This window comes from Papaver somniferum, chromosome 1, assembly GCF_003573695.1.
Source record: "Papaver somniferum cultivar HN1 chromosome 1, ASM357369v1, whole genome shotgun sequence".
Classification (NCBI taxonomy): domain Eukaryota; kingdom Viridiplantae; phylum Streptophyta; class Magnoliopsida; order Ranunculales; family Papaveraceae; genus Papaver; species Papaver somniferum.
The window spans coordinates 87,834,929-87,851,669 of record NC_039358.1 but is presented as its reverse complement, the minus strand read 5'-3'; positions in this window follow the sequence as shown (position 1 = coordinate 87,851,669).

Sequence of the window (16,741 nt, the reverse complement as noted above, 5' to 3'; positions counted from 1 at the left end):
TTGCTTATGCTGAAATATCTTATCTAAAAATAACTGAATATTCTTCCTCAAGATGGTAATGATATTGTTTTTTGGTCTATCAGGTCAGTGACTTGATTATAATTTATTGCTTCATCCAACATCACATCTGGTGAAGGACGTGACTGTCTTCCTTGAATGTAGTTGTCATTCCAAGTACAAATACTTCTCTTATCTCCTACAATCCAGAATCTGAATATGAACACTAACTGAATACATTGCCACACCATGGTGGAGTTTTTCTCTTTTTTGCATCCAAACCAGAAGTATTAATACTTTGATTTCATTTGATGCAATTTCAAGGAACATTTTAGTTCATTTTATAATTTTCAAAAAAGGTAACACTTGATTCTCCGTAGTTTTCACTTCATGAGTTTGAATTTTATCACAGGTTCTTGATTCTGCAGAACTTGTGCAAGGAGGAGTTGCCCCTAAGGGCTTTGCTATTGCCAGTAATTAAACTGCAATTAGTATTGCAACCTTGGCTCCTGCTTATTGGTGAAAATTCCATGTGGTTGTTCCAGATATTGCTGCTACGAATAAGGTATTTATGCCCATAGTCCTAGTTTGAGATACTTGTAGAATCATATTGCATACTTGGTGCTTCAATGAGTTAAAATTCACTTGAACCTTAAGGCAAGTGCCTAACTCCAGCTGTTTTGAGGCCCTTTTTTTCTGTTGTACTTAGCCATGTTTCTTCAATTGGAGCGTTCGAAGTATCAATATCGAAATAGGATAACAAATCTGTTAAATGTTGTGAACTGCACTTGGGTGTTGATTCTAGCTCGATTTTCTTTTGGATAAATTAAATGGAAAGAAAGTTATCTACTAGATCTTGAGACTCTTAACCTTTCTAGGTGTTACTGAACATTGAGCTCGAGATGCACTTGTTACTCAAGGACTAAAGTTTATAAATTAGGTTGATGGCTAGAAGAAGTAATGAACTTTGCTCTCGGATTGATTCCGAGGCTTGTCCGGGAGGTTCTCACGATTGAGGTATATAACTCAACTATTTTTTAAGATTTTGTAACTCTGTATATAGTTCACCTATTTTTATAAATCACTTCTATGAGTATTTTTTTACTTTGTGGCATCTTTCTTGACTATGTTGATTTTGTAACATCACTTCTATGAGTATTTTTTTTTTACTTTGTGGCATCTTTCTTGACTATGTTGATTTTGTAGCACCTTGTTTTCATATTGCAAGTTCTTTATACCTATTCAACACACTTTCACTGTTACTGCTCTTAGATGAAGACATTTCTTTGCATCTCAGCATCTCATGATTGCTTGGTAGAATCTTTATCAACTTTTCACATTCTTTTTCATGAAACTATCACGATGTTTGAATGGTCTCTAGTAATTTTGTTCACCCATTCCACCATCATGGTCATCAATCTGTTGTTACTAAAGGTGATAGTTGTGGTTTTGTCACTGATGTGTGAACTTGTCGACTGGTTTTAATATTGGAATTGGAATTCTGATGTAGTGCTTACTCATTATTATAGTATTCTTATAGAAAAATTTTGTTGTTATAAAACATCGGCATGACAATTACAAAAATAGAACAATAAGATTAACCAATCAGGACAGAATTGTCTCGAACTCTATATTCCAAACTTTATGTAGTTAAGTTTTGACTTTCATGGTTGTAGTTTCTGTGACGTTCTTAGTTCAATCCAAAAACCATAATTAGGCATAAGAGTTGTCGTCTTTGCACAATTCTCTTCGTCCCGTGGCTAGTTTCCAGATTGTTTTTGTCCCAGATCTTCATTTTGTTGCACTGTAGTTCAATTCCCCACAACGAGATGTCTTTCACAAACTAGCAGATCGAAACAAGTTGATAATATGGATGAATATGAGAGTTCTGGTTGAGTGCTTCCTTAACGTCGCAGCTGCTAAAGCACTAGAAACTGGTCCTTCAGATGAAATTTATTCATGCGATATTACTTTATTGACCACAGTCCTCATCGAATACCATTTCTAAGTTTGATTATGCATGACATATTCTTTTTTTGAACTCTAATACTCATTCAGATTTGATAAAAGTTTTGTTTTAGTTATATGGATTTTATTTTGTGATCTTATTATTTGAGGAGTGAAAAAATTCCTTTCAGCTATTACCTCGGTTTTTTAGGACGAGGTTGATGGGAATCATTCTGCATTTTACAAAATATGTGTTGTATGCTTTACGCATAATCTTATTCTTATGTTTTGAGAATATTTGTGTGCAGTTTTCTTCATTTTAGTTTTTTTTTTACTTGGTTTGGGTTGTGCTTCCAGGCATTGCTATGGATTCTGGTGTCAGAAGTATTTCTCGTCCAACTGTTGAACTCGCTGGCCATTTTTAATTATTGATTCAAACGTCTGATAAAAACCTGGAACTTGATAATTTTAATCTTGAGAAGTACATGTCCTAATGATTTACGGGGCTTGGGATGGCACTTGAACATGTTCGGATTCTGTAAACATTGAGTTTATACCTTATTTTGGATATTTTTTCACTGTTGGCATTCTTATGTTTACGATGAGTTTATACCTTATTTTGGATATTTTTTCAGTGTTGGCATTCTTATGTTTACGATCGGTCTTTATTTATTTTTTCAGTTTCTTATGTTTAAGTGGGATTACACCTTGTAAGAAACCTCATCTATTAATAAAATATGAAATTTCTTTTGAATCAATAGTTTAAATATGAAGAGACGAAGGATTTGTGTAAGGAGGAATATTGTGAAGGTAGTAATAGTTCAGAGAAGAGGAAGAGGAAGACAAGAAGCTTGGAGGAAAAGAAGAAGAAAAGGCAGGAATATGAAGAGAACCAGTATAAGCATTATCTGGCACGGAAGACCTATAATCCTCGGAAATTTGCAAAGACAATGTCGGAGCCGTTAAATGTTGATTCAGATGGGGAAGAAATTGAGAGTTTAGATGTTGATGGAAATCCTGTAATCTCTGATTCTCCAGTGCTTTGTAGTGATGTTGGAGATATAACATTGGAGGTGCAGAGGAGGAAGATGAGGATGAAGATCTCTAGGGTCCTTACACCACTTCTGATGAGGATGATGGAACCACTCCTTACTACATGTTCGATGAATTGGACTATGAAAGTGAGGAGGAATATGATGTAGATTCAGATCAGTCATCCCTATAGTACCATTAATTCCTCTAGAACTAGGATGTTTTGACATTCTTGTGCATCTTCGTGAAAATTTGTGAGGAAATTGATGGTATTTGAAGTCACCAAAGAAGTGTCTGGAGAATGGGGTTTCGATATCTGACATCTGGTGGTAAGATCTTTTGTGGTGCTTTTCTTGTGTTGTGTTTGGGTTACTTTTTTTTGCGAATCATAGTATGGGTATGAAACTTTGAAGGTGGATGAAGTTTGTACTGAGAAGCAATTTGTGGAGTTGCTGTGGTAATGACTTGTGGAGTTGCTGCGGTAATCTGATTTTGTATGGCAGCAAGAAGTGAATGGTTACGACCTGGATTTTCAGATGTACAAAGGGTCTGTAAAGAAATTGCAGGATTTTCGGTGTTTTTAGATTTGCTATTTTGCTTGTTTCTGTTTCCTTTGTGTGTAATCAAACTGGTGGTTTTCTTGGTATTTGAGATGTGTCTTGTGTTGATTTGATGGTAGTTAGCTCCGTTTACAAATTTGCTAGTATTTCTGGTTCTAATATCTTTATAGCTAGAGGTGAGTATTGGTATGCAGAGATAATAATTGATGTGAAGAGTTCAAAAATTCCGATGAGTATTAGGTGAATGTAGGTGATTGATTTGAGCTTGAGTTTACAGGGATTGAAGTTGAATTGCATCTGGAGAAATTACTATACGTCACCGTGACGGAGCAGATCTCAAGAGACCTAAACCCTAAATAGTTTAAGCATTTAAAGCACTAAAATGTGGAGCAGTTGAACCAGTTTAGTTTTTTAAGAACACTAATTTTATACATTTAAAGATGGGCAGCTTGGTGGATTGATAATTGGCTAAATCTTTCGAGGTCATGCGTTCGAATATGGGCAAAAGCTTTTTATTAATTTTTTCAAAACGAACTTTTTAGCCACGCTATAAAACCAGCGTGTCTATAGAACGCACACTATGGACACACATATAATAACGTGTCCAAAAAAGGAACTTTTTGGCCACACTTTGAATTTGGCGTGTCTTTAAATCGTACACTAAAAACACGCATGTACTGGCGTGTCTATAAATCGTACACTATGGACACGCATATACTGGCGTGTCAATCAATCGTACACTATGGACACGCATATACTGGCGTTTCTAATGAACCAACTTTAAAACCACACCTTAAATGGTGTGACTAACCTTTTGGAAACGCCACAACTACCTAGTGTGGCCATAGACTGGTCTATAAACACGCCCAATCAAAAATTTAAAGTTAACGTGACTAAGCGGTTAATATTTTGACACGCTACTAGCCCTGGCATGGCTGAAAGCACTTTTATTAACACGCCCATTGAACATGGCGTGTCTATAGTGTAGAAGTATACCCTATAGACACGCCAAAACCAAAAAGGCGTGACAGGGAAATTTATATCTGGTGTGGCTAAAGGCCATTTTTGTACTAGTGATTCTATTTTATCTTCTAAAGAGACTAAGTCGTATATCTGTATAGACTTTTACATGATAAACATTTGATATTTCGAGCTGAGTTTATCTCGCTTATCAATTTCTCGAAATATGTGTTGGAAGCTTTTAGCTTTAGCTAAGTTCATCGTATTCTTGACGAGTTTAGTTGCAGACAATTTATTTGTTGGAAACTAAATATTAAGTCAAAAGATGATCATGTGAAAATTACCTTGAAACATCTTATATGATTTGTGTGAGGCAATCATTTGATGTCGACTTGGGAAGTTTCATATTGATCGATTAATCACTTGAAAATTACTTGAAGCTAGTGGTATGTGTGAGATTACCATTGTTGTCTTCCAAGGATGTTTCAATGATTAAATGAGAGTTTTAGAACTACCATGTCTGGATATAATACAAGTTGTATAATTTGTATACTAATTGTGCTAGTCTAGTTCAGGTCCCGGAACTATTGTTCGTGAACTCTGTTTGCGAACTGGTTTACCCGTGAAAAGGTCCGGAGCTTGTGTTCGCGTACCCTACTTGCAAACGGGCTAGAAAAGTACAAGTCTATGACTCCTGTTCGCGTACACTGTTTGCGAACGGCTGAACAAATCCAAAGTCCGAAACTCTGGTTCGTGTACTTAGTTTGCGAACAGAGCGGTTATGTTCTAAAATCGGTAAAGTGTGATTTTCATACTCATGAACTCAGGAATCGTTTGCGAACCTAAGTCCCTGGAACTTTAATTTATTAAGGTATTGAATTAGTTTTACAAACCGTGGCATTATGTTCATGAATTGGTTTTGTATAAGTACTTTGTACAATTACAAACCAAACCGATTTTGCTTCAAATAGTTCACATACATATTCCTATAAGATGATGAACATTTGAACAACTCTCTTGAAACACATTTAGATTCATTTTATTATTTATCATGATTTTTTGATCATCATATTTGATCTAGAAGTGTTATATGAATATGGCTAAGTTATAAGTGTTAATATGGCTAACTTCGGTTAACTATTATTGAGCCAACATGGTATACACGTTTGGGTACGGTTCATCCATATATAAATATAAGTATATTTCATTTGTGTGTATCAAGCTAATACCATCTAATGGTGGAGATTTATTGCTTGGTTTCTAAGCATACTTAGCTTGAATCTTAAATCAGGAGTTCATCTAACGATGAATATTGAATGCTTTGTTACTAAGCTATCTTAGCTTTGATTGTAAGCAACCCTGATTTGAAAGACTATATAAGGGAGCACTCTAGCATTTGGGAAACCTAATCCCGACACTTCCGTGTGTCCTATTTGCAAACTAGAATCAATTCTCCTTTAACCTAGGTTTTCCAAAACCATTATTAGGTTTAACACTTCATTTGGGATTCGTGAAGCCAGATCAAACTATTTTCTCTGTAGTTGCGTATTCTGATCTTACTTGTTCTATCGTATTGATTTATATCTTCTGTAATATTTACTCGAGATTTGTCTCCTATAGGTAATATATAAAAAGTAATCACAACAGTTCTTCGTCTCAGACTCTTGTGATTCCGCAATAACTTCTCCTGTTAATCAGTTAGGTTATTGTGAGGTGACTAATATTTCTAGGCTGCTCTTCGGGAGTATAAGACCGGATTATTAGTTGAGTTTCCTGTTCACCTTGATTTATCTTAAGACGGAAACAAAACCAATAATAGACATATCTGTGAGAGACAAATTTGTTTATAAGTCTTCGACGTTGGGTCGTAACAACTCTTAGTTGTGGGTGAGATCATCTAAGGGAATCAAATGCGCATAATCCGGCGTGGTTCTAGAGGCGCAAGGAACGCGACTGTACCTTAATCGGTGTGAGACTTGGTTAGGGATCAACTATTTTCCAGTCCGAAGTTAACTTGTAGTAGGCTAGAGTCTGTAGCGGCTTAATACAATGTGGTGTTCAAATCTGGACTAGGTCCAGGGTTTTCTGCATTTGCGGTTTCCTCGTTAACAAAATTTCTGGTGTCTGTGTTATTTCTTTTCCGCATTATATTTGTTTTTATAATTGAAATATCACTGGTTGTCCGTAGATCAATCACAGTTGATAAATCCGACCTTGTTTGTTGGATATAACTTGATTGACACTTGGGCATTGGTCTTTGGTACCGTCCAAATATTTCTTATATCAATCAGGCTCATGGATTTCTATCTGTTCGATTTGGTGATTGTATTGAGAAAGAGATAAATCTCTTTGATATATTTCTTGATTGAGTCTCACTTTTCAGTTGGTGCTCTCGGTATTATATTGGAGTTTAGTCCATACAGATTGTCGAACGAATTGTTGGGTGTGGTTGTTATACCCCCGCTTTTTTCTGAACCCATAAGGAAGAAGAAAGGTACAAAGCCTTTTTCCAGCAAGAAACCTCATATGCTTCATATTCCTAGGCCCGCTGCTAGTTTTCAAACGGCGCAGGTGTGACCTCTTCTTGTCTTTGCTATATGCTTCTCCCTCTACCCCCTTTTCTTTTCTTTATTTATGTATTTATTTATTTATTTTTTATTTTTTAAGATACGAGTATTGAGTTCTCAGGAAGCTCCTCTATCCAATCCCGTGGGGTGGAAGCCGCCTTCTTATTTGATGGAGGAGTATCTCAACATGCCTGAACACGACTGGTCTCAGAAAAGTCTTGATAAAAAGGCTGAACGGGAAGCGGCTAAACTATCTGTTTCCCTCCCTTGTTTTTCTGTTGATCCCTCGCCTATGTTTCCTGTACAGGCCCAGCGGGGTAATTCTTCACAATCTCAGCGAGGCGTCGGCGGTATCCCAACTCCTTCATTCGTGGATATTATGAAAATCCTTGGAGTTAAGTTATCAAAGGGCGCTGGATGGGTGTTTCCGCTCCTTCATGTATCATCAGTCAATCCTTTATGGGCGGAGACCAATCTGCAGAAGATACATAATGATGTATGATCCTTAGTTGAGAAAAGGTATTGACATGAGGGCAGTGTCATGCATGATTCCCCGTTAACCCATCAACTGGATGCTCCAACCGCTAATTCCAGCTAAATGTTGTATCAGAGGCTCAATTATTATTCAATTCTGCGTTTTGAAGTTGCAACTGCAATTCTTATAACATTCCCGCTCGGAGATCTGGTGTGGGTGATACCATATAGAGTGATAGATCTATAAGGTCAATATCCTTTTTGCCATTTATTTTCTCAGAATTCCGGTTAGTTCTGAAACTGTTAAAGTGAATCTTGGTGTGTTGTATGCGATGAAGTATCAGAGATAAACTGGTTAGTGTTATGTGGTATATGTCAATTGATTTGTTGCAAATTCACAAGTTATTACTTTGTTTACATTTCATATCGTTGAAGCTAAAATTTTCGCAAGTTGCACGTGTATTCCAACCTATGTGTATCGGATCACTGTACCCGTTGGTTCAGAAAACAAGTCAGGTGGTAGTTATGAGTATTTACAGAAAGTGTCAAGTGGTACACATAATGGGTCAGGCGAGACAACAAGTACTCAAAATGTGTCACACAACATTTCTGTAATTGTTTTAACAGAAAGTATAAATAGACCGCCAAAAAAACTACAAGAAAACCGTTTGCTCTCACATTTTCCCAAAGGTGGGGCCCTAAAGTGATTCCCTGCTAGTCTCCTGTCCCGCGGGGCCCGCCCCTCTGTGAGGGGAGGTTTTCACCTAATTTTTTTACGCGGTCTGTATAGAATTGTTGTTGTTTTGAATACGTCTGCAGGTGTTGCCCGGAATACGTCACCGAGTGGGTCAGAAAGTGCTGTTAGGAATACGTCTGTAGGTTATGCACTTAATACGTCAGAAGTTGTCACTGACCGGGTTTTGTCTTCAAGCTGTTTTAATAATAATTTACGTGGTTCTACTTCAGATTGTTCTTACAATAATTCACGAGGTCATACTTCAGAAGGTGTAACTTCTGAGGCTGATCAGGTACCTGACAACATGACAGAAGGTGTAACTTCTGATACCAAAATTCTTGAAACTATCAATGGAACTTCTGATACAAATCTAAGAAGAAGTGCTCGGTCCCGGGTTATGAATACTGGATTAAGGGATTATATATGCAATACTATTGAAGCAATAGACCCCGGCTCCTCCACTACTCACTCATAAATGTTTTCAGGTACGCCTTATCCCATAATTAATTATGTGTCTTGTGAATTTATTTTTTTTGCTAATCATACTCGTTCTTTAGCGGCGATTACTACTCTTAAAGAACCTACCAGTTGTGCTGAGGCTGTTCGCCTTCCATGTTGGCGTGTAGGTCTAAGGAAATTAATGCTCTTGATAAGAATGACACGTTATCTATTATTGATCTGCCACCAGGGAAGAAGGCTATTGGTTGTAAGTGGGTTTACAAAATTAAATATAATTATGATGGTACTGTCGAGCGGTATAAGGCTCGCTTGGTTATCCTCGGTAATAAAAGAGTGGAAGTGGTGGATTATCATGAAACATTTGATCCTGTAGCTAAAATGGTTTCAGTTAGAACATTTTTAGCAGTCGCAGTTGCTCGTGATATGGAGTTACATCAAATGGATGTTCATAATGGTTTTTTACATGGAGATCTTGATGAGGAAGTATATATGAAACTTCCTCCAGGATATTCGACTAACTTTCCAGGTAAAGTGTGTCGACTCCATAAATCTCTGTATGATTTTCATCAAGCTTCTCGTAATTGGTTTTCTAAGCTTGCAGGTGCTCATAAGACCTTTGGATTTGTACAGTCTTATGTTGATTACCCTCTATTTACTCTACGACGAGGTGAGAATTCGATCAATGTACTTGTCTATGTCTATGATTTAATTATTGTTGGGAACAATTCCGCTGCTATTACTTATTTTAACTCATATTTAAGACGTTATTTTCATATGAAAGATTTGGCAATCTCAAGTATTTTCTTGGCATTGAAATGTCTCGAGGAGCTGATGGACTGTTTTTTATCTCAATGAAAATACGCATTGGATATTCTGTCTGAGACTGGACTTTTTGGAACCAAGCCCGCTACTTCACCCATCGATCAACATCATCGTTTAGCTCTTGATGATGGACCTCTGTATTCTGATTCATCCAAGTATCGTCGGCTTATTGGACGGTTGATTTACTTGACCATTACGCATCCTGAGTTGTGTTACTTGTAGTTGCAGGAAATCCTACACTACACCCCTCATATGATTTCATTGTTGATCAACTCATTTTTAGGTTTACACTCTTAATTTTATTGATTAACTTTTGAATGTTCTTACAAGAAAGATAAAGAAGTCAAGAATGATCTCTACTCTGAACTTTCTCTCTCCTATTTACTTGTTTCTTACTCAAAAATATCTCTCTCTCCTTTACAACTCAAATGACTATTTATAAGAAAAAAAAAAGTGGATGACAGCTAATCTGTCCTTTATTTTCGGATATGGTTTGCGACATTCTCGCAACCTTACAAATGTTAACTTCGCAAGCTCTCTAATTTTCGCAAGACTATCAATCTTTCTCATGTTCCTTGCTGACGTCGTTTCTGAAATTGTTCTGCGACGCTATTGTGCTGTACCATTGATAATTTCGCTGAGACATAATTGTTGCGAGATTCTGATCCTACATCTTTCCTCTTTTCATATCTTCTTTGCAAAGTAGAGAATGATGTGAGAAATGCCGCAGCTGCTTATCTTCTCATATTCTGCATTTATCACACGTATTCTTTCTTCCATTTATTTCTCGACACGTCTTTTGTAACCGTTACCTTTTAACCGCTTAAATCTTTCCGTATTAACCGTGTTTATTTTCTCGAGGAAAAATTCCCTCTATATATATTTCTTTTCACTCTCTTCTTCTTTCCTTTTATTCTCTCTGCAACTTCATCGTTCTTCTGCAAATTCCATTATTGTAACCTTTATTCTTTCCTCTTCAATCTTTTTAAGTTCTTCTTCATCTTTAAACTAGATCTTCATAGTTCGTGATCTTCTTCGAGACAATCTCCCTGCTATCTTTTTTCATGGATTCATCCAGGTTAGTCTTCTCTTTTCTTCCTTATGAGTTTTGCTGAAATTGATATATTTGAAATTAATCTTGTTTATTGCCTTATGTGATGTTGTTTATGTGATTCCCATACTCTTGTTATTTCAGCAAAAGCGGCTCCAACACTAAATTTACAATTCAGAACCCTAACAATCCCAAATCACAGCATAAAGTTGTCGCACATAAAAGAAAGTCTGCGAATGAGAAGGTAGTAAGAAACACTATCTTTTTCTAATAACAATATTGTTGCCTCTGTTTCTTATCTAGATTGTAATTCGCAGGGTGATAAAGATCTTCATAAAACTCACAAGAAATCTCTCCACCTCAAGACTGTTCCAACTTCTGTTCCCTTCCACCTACTCATTTCTTCCAAATCTCCTGCGACATCTTCGCAAGATAAACCTTTATCTCCAATTCGTGAAGATGCTGCCTCTGATTTCATTTCTTCCGAATCTCCTGCGACATCTTCGCAAGATAAACCTTTATCTCCAACTCGCGAAAATGCTGCCTCTGATTTTATTTCTCCAGTTGATCTTTCTATGATTGAAATTCCCCTTGTGGACCCTTCTGCGAATGAAACCTCTTCTCTTCCCATTGAGAATGTTTCTCAACCTTCTATCTCTACTAGTTCTCTACCCAAGTCTCTTCCTCTGTCGAAAGAAACCGTGGAGGGGATAGATATTGCTTTCAAGGTTTTATCTGAGATTCTGGATGATGACAAGAAATCTTCTACTGATCCCATCAAGTCTAATGTTTGCGAAATTCTGAGCAAGCATTTGGGTTCTGACAAAGCTGCTTCGCAGACAACTTTAGAAAAAGAATGTAATGCTCTTCGTCTTGAAAATCAGAAATTTCAAAATGTTTTGCTGGATCATGACAATCTTCGCAAGAAGAATGATGAATTAAGAGGTATGATTTCCTCATCCATGTCTTTAATTTGCCTTTTCGATGGTTTTATCCTTCCCATGTTTAATTATCCTTTAAATCCCTCTTTCGCATGTTAAGCATTAAATCAGAAACGAGTAATGGAGAGATATCAATTTGAATCTGCTGTTGAAGAAGCCCGTGTTGATAAAGAAGTCTTAATGAATCAATATAACCAATTAGATAACCTCTATTCATATTCTCTTGATCAAATAATCTTACCAATGAAAATACCCAATTAGTTCAAAGACAAGATCTATTAAGTAATGAAGTATCTCGTCTTTCTTATTCTTTAACCAAAGCTAATTTAGGGATGAAAACTTTATCAGATGAGAATAAAACCTTATCTCAAGAGAAGCGAGTTTATTTAAACAAGATGACGATATCTTCGCAACAACTTAATATTCTCCAAAAAGTATGTGCTGACCAAGAGAAATCTCTTCGCTCTTTAAGGAATGAACTTAAAGAAGTAACAAAATCATCTATCGCTGAAAGAGATACACTCATTCAAGGTAGAATAGCTTTAAGTGTGAAGGCAAATCAGCTTAAAGAACAATATTCCAAATTAGAAGAATCTTATTCTTCTCTTGCGAAGAAAAATGTCTTCCTTGTTTCTAAAGAGAAAAATCTCCAGTCTCGACTTAAAGGTTTAGTTGGAGATAAATTTGATAACGCAATGGACCATTGGGAGAATAGTTGTCTATCCTTGATTCAACACCTTATTTCGCAAAAGGAAGGTAGTCATAATAGATTGACTTCATTAATTATATTTTCTTTGTCATATCTCTCTGAATTCTTTATTTTAACAAAATTTTGTATTTTATTTTTCGCAGAGTCTGAGAAGAATCTTCATTCCTCTATTTCTGACTTGGAGGCTAAATATGTTAAAATTCGCAAAGAGAATGCCTTGCTCGTCTCTACCCTTACTGGTTCTCGCGATTGAGCAGAAAGAAGACTTGATTATCTTCCTTATTTTAAAGATATTCAAGATAGGAATCATCAAAGAGCACTTCTTCGCCAAGTTCATCTCCAGGATGAATTCCTTGTAAATGACATCTTACTGTACAACTCTCTTCCTCCTACATCAATTAATCCTCTAGAAGTAGATGATGATGAAGTTCCTCGTCCTGCTGATAGTGATTATGATTACGAAAACGGTGCGGAGGATAATTTCCTGGAAGATGAAGAAGAGGTTCCTTCTAAAGAAGTATCTGCTGGTGCTAATCATAATGAGAAAGAAATTTATCCTGAAGAAGTAATTGCTGTCGATAATCAAAATGCTAGTCATGGCGAAGATCAAAGCCGAAATGAAGGAGGAGCTTGCGAGAATGTTGGCGAAGAATTTCTGTCATCTCCTGCTACTGATATTAATATTGAAGCTTGAGCTTCTTTTCTAGCTTTGTTTTCTTGAACTGTCTTATTTTTATCACTTTTGAGAGCTACATTTTTCAATAACTTTGAAGTCAACTTTTCCTTTTAATATTTTGTTGATAAGAAAGATAATGCTTCTTGTATATCGATTTCCATACTTGCCTCTCATTATCTTTCTTGCACAAAATAATATGTTGTGAATGCTTATCATTAATTTGATTTATCATATGGTCTTATTTTGCCTTCCTAATTAAAGGTCTTATTATTCCATCTCTTGTCAACAAAATCGCAGGACGTCCTTGCATTTTCATACAAAAACCCATTGATCTTGTCTTAACCTTTTCTTTTGTATTATGGCCTCTTCAGAAATGTTGCGACAATATGACAGGCCTAAATATTCTTGCGAAAATAAAGCCCCATGACATTGCCGTCTTGCGACGAAATCGCAGGACGTCTTCGCACTTTCATGCGAAAACCCATTGATCTCATCTTATCTTTTTATTTTGTATTATTGCCTCTTCAGGATTGTTGCACAAATATGACAAGCCTTAATATCCTTGCGAATTAAAAGCCTCATGACATTTGCGTCTTAAGACACTTATCAGCTCCCTAATGGAGGGTGCCGCCCTTATCTTCCCCCTGGTTGCCCCTTCAAGGAGGCGTACTTCTACCATACAAGGTTAGCTCCTCCCATCCAGTCTTAACAACAACCAGTTGTTTTCGCAGCCTCTTATCCATTTTGCCTATAGGGCTTATGGTTACGAGACTGCACCCTAAGTGGGGTTTTCTTCAGGACGAGTGCAGTATAAGCCAAGACTTGTCAAGAATGGCAAGGACGCTTCAAACGCCCACGGCACCCTTGACTCAACCGTGTACCGCGGAGCCTTGATCAGATTCTTCACTCCTTGAGAGAGTCCTTATTACCTTAGTCGCCCAACCTAAGTCATATGCTTAAGTTGAGAATCCAAGGTGCCTCTCCCGGATGGGATTTATTGACCCCAAATCTCCATGACTCAGGTTCCGGTGGCGGTGTAGCCTTTCCCTGAGCCATGTAACAGGTACCCCCTAATATGACGTACTTTAGGTCTTACATTTGCCTCTTGTGAAATTTTATTCGCGAACTAGGGTGTACGCCATAAAGGTTCGCCCGTTTCTTTTATGTCATTGTTCTGTGGTTATCTCTGTGATAATTTCGCACATCATGATCTTCTTTTGATATGAGTAATTCTGCAATTATTTTTCAGAATTCATAACTTCTCAAAGCTTCTTACTGATAATATCTTTTCAAATACAACCTGTTCCATGGTATGTCTAATCTATGACCAACATCTCTCCCTTCTGGATACATTAATCTATAAGCTCCTGTTCCAACTATCTCCTTAATGATGTAAGGTCCATCCCATTTTTTCGCTAATTTTCCACCATTTTCTCGCTGATATATTGGTGTTTCTCGCAGAACTAAATCTCCTGGTTGAAATTCACGTATTTTGACACGTTTATGATATTCTCGAGCTAATCTTCGCTGGTAATTCTCCATATGTTGTAAAGCTTTTTCTCTTTTTTCTTCTAATTCATCAAGTTTGTTTAAAATTAAACTTGCACTAAGATTTTTCTCCCAAGCTTCTCTTTTTGTTTTTGGAATAACAACTTCTGTTGGTAGCACCGCTTCAACTCCGTATGTTAAACAAAAAGGTGACATTCTAGTAGCTTCTCTTCTAGTTGTATTACAATCCCATACTGCATTATGTACTTGTTCGCACCATGATCTGTGATGTCCTTCCAATTTCTTCTTTAATATATCTGCAATTGTTTTATTTGTTACTTCTACTTCCCCATTAGCTTGTGGATACAAAGGAGTGGACTTTCCACATTTTATCTTGAATGCATTAAGTAACATTTCTGTATTTTGACCCTCAAATTGTTTTCCATTATCATATACCAACTGTGCAGGAATTCCAAATCTGCAAAATGATATTTTCGAATATGAATGTAAAGATATCTTTGTCGCGAATATGTTGTACTGCCTTCACTTCTGTCCATTTTGTGAAATAATCTGTTGCGACTATTAAGTATCTTCTTTGTCCAGTTCCTGGTAAAAATGGCCCCACAATGTCTAAGCCCCATTTTCCAATGGGCCATACACTGGTTGAAGATGACAATGGTGCTCCTGGTGCATGTATTTTCTTTCCATGTCGCTGACAATCTTCGCAGCGTCTTGATATTTGTTTTGCATCTTCATGCATGTATGGCCAATAATAACCTTGCATTTTTGCTCTATGTGCCAAAGATCTTTCTCCACTATGATTGCCAGCATCTCCACTATGTAACATTTTCAGCACCTTTTCTCCTTCCTCTCGTGTCAAACATCTGAGTGATGGTCCACTAAAGGATTTTCGGTATAGCAACCCATCTCTTAATTCATAATTCGTTGCTCGGTTTTTTAACTTGTGTGTTTCCAATCTATTTCTTGGTGTTTCTCCTTTCGCCAAATATGAGTGAAGTTCCATTCTCCAGTCTGCGACATTGTTCATTTGTTCTTCTTTTTCATTATCTATCTTCATCACATCCACATCTTCCTCTTCTTTATTTATTGATGGTGACAGAAGTGTTTGTATTTTTATGCATCTCGCAGTTGGATCTGTCATCATGCTTGAGATGAAAGCAAAAGCGTCTGCGAGTCTATTATCCTTTCTTGAAATGTGCCTCCATTTTATCTTTGGGATTTTCGCTGATAATTCTTCAACCAGCTTCTTGTATTTCTTCAAGGATGGTTCATTTGTAGTATACTCTCCTTTTATTTGGCGAATAACTAGCTGCGAATCACTAGTGATCCCGGCATTTTCTAGTTTCATTTCTATTGCGAATTTTAAAGCATGTATCACAGCTTCATATTCTGTTTCATTATTAGTGGACGCAAATTCCAATCTGAATGAAAAAGCCATCTTTATTCCTTTTGGCGAAATTAAAACAATTCCAACTCCATTTCCTTCTCCATTTGATGATCCATCTACCAATATTTCCCATCTATTTGGTTCTGTTAATAAGTCTTTTGGATCTCCATGTTCTTCTTCTACATCCATCATTTCTTCTACTGCTTCATCTTCTTCTACAGGAAATTCTGCCAAAAAATCCGCAACAACTTGTGATTTTGGAGAAGATAAAATTTCTTATTTAATATCGAAGTGGCCTACTTGTGCATTTCATCTCTCTACCCTTCCTGATCTTTTAGAATTCTTCATCACTGATTCAATTGGTACTTTTGTTAATACCTTTATCTTGTGTGCTTGAAAGTATATGCGGAGCTTAAATGATGCATAGACCAATGCTAAGATTAATTTTTCAATCTTTGAGTAACTCTTCTCAGCAGTATTAAAAGTTTTGCTAATATAATAAATGGGTTTCTCCATTCCTGCATCTACTCGCAATAACACAGCACTTAATGCATGCGACGTTGTCGCAAGATAAATCAATAATTCTTCTCCTGGTTTTGCCTTTTGTAAAATAGTTGTATTCATAAGATGTTCTTTGATTCCTTGAAAATCCTTTTCACATTCATCACTCCATTTAAATTTTGCACCCTTCTTGAGTATATCGAAAAAATATTTGTATTTTTCTGATGATCGCGAAATGAATCTCCCCAGCGAAGCTAGAAGCCCATTCAACTTTTGTACATCTTTTATTGTTGCTGGTGTTGGCATGTCACGAACTGCTTGCACTTTTTCTGGATCAACCTGTATTCCTTCCTTTGATACAATGTAGCCTAAATTTTTTCCCGATGTAACTCCAGTAGTACATTTCTCAGGAT